The sequence below is a fragment of the Bos mutus genome, chromosome 1, assembly GCF_027580195.1.
Source record: "Bos mutus isolate GX-2022 chromosome 1, NWIPB_WYAK_1.1, whole genome shotgun sequence".
Lineage (NCBI taxonomy): Eukaryota > Metazoa > Chordata > Mammalia > Artiodactyla > Bovidae > Bos > Bos mutus.
Window position 1 is genome coordinate 87,772,317 of NC_091617.1, and position 1,345 is coordinate 87,773,661.

Genomic DNA, 1,345 nt, shown 5'->3' on the forward strand with positions numbered 1-1,345 from the left:
GTGTCACATCTCAGTAGCATCATTTTCATTGTGATACTGGGCATATTGTTGGGAATGGATATGAGAACTCTCTTTGAATCCTTAACCTAAGCTCAGAGATAACTAACATGCAGGCTGCTGTGAGACAGATTTTTAGGGTTGTGCAAAAGCATACATATGGTGACTTCTGAATGTAATTGCTGCTTAATATGCATATGCACTTGAACTGTTTCAGGCACCAACTCCTTCTGTCAATCTTTCATGATTTCTGCTTTCATGAAAGCTCTAGCCTAAATCACTTTTTGATTCATGTTAAAAATCCACAGACATGGGCATTATTGTGTAAGTTTCATCATGTATACAAGTGGTTGTCATTTAAATCTTAATGAGCGTACACAAAAGAGGAACCTTACATGGCACATGGAAGAGTGAAAGTGTTAGTTGCTCGGTTATGTCTGACTCTTTGCAACCTCATGGAGTGTATGTAGCCCGCCAGGCTTCTCTGTCCCTGGAGTTCTTCAGGCAAGAATACTAAAGAGGTTGCCATTCCCTCTTCCAGGACATTTCCCAACACAGGCATCAAACCTCAGTCTCCTGTATTGCAGGCAGATTCTTTACTGTCTGAGCCACCAGGAAGCCTTTGCTGGCACATGGGCTACTGCCTATAGCTAATGATTATGGGAGGGGTGTTGTTATCATGCAGCATATTAGTTAGATTAAGGAATCTGACTACTGTTTGATCACGTAATTGGTGGAGTCATTACCTGGGGAAGCCTGGCAGTTGGTCCCTCTGGAACTCACACCCTTAACCACTATAATACAATGTTTCCCATACAATATTAGGTCAGGTGGCTACAAAAGAATAAATGAAACACTCTCTTAATTTTCCTCCTACTTGAATTCCAAGAACATCTTTATTTAATGTATACTATCTGTGTGGATCACGATAAACTGTGGAAAATTCTGAAAGAGATGGGAATACCACACCACCTGACCTGCCTCTTGAGAAATCTGTATGCAGGTCAGGAAGCAACAGTTGGAACTGGACATGGAACAACAGACTGGTTGCAAACAGGAAAAGGAGTATGTCAAGGCTGTATACTGTCACCCTGCTTATTTAACTTATATGCAGAGTACATCGTGAAAAACACTGGGCTAGATGAAGCATAAGCTGGAATCAGGATTGTTGGGAGAAATATCAATAACATCAGATATGCAGATGATACCACTCTTATGGCAGAAAGTGAAGAACTAAAGAGCCTCTTGATGAAAGTGAAAGAGGAGAGTGAAAAATTTGGCTTAAAGCTCAACATTCAGAAAACTAAGATCATGGCATCCAGTTCCATCACTTCATGGCAAATAGATG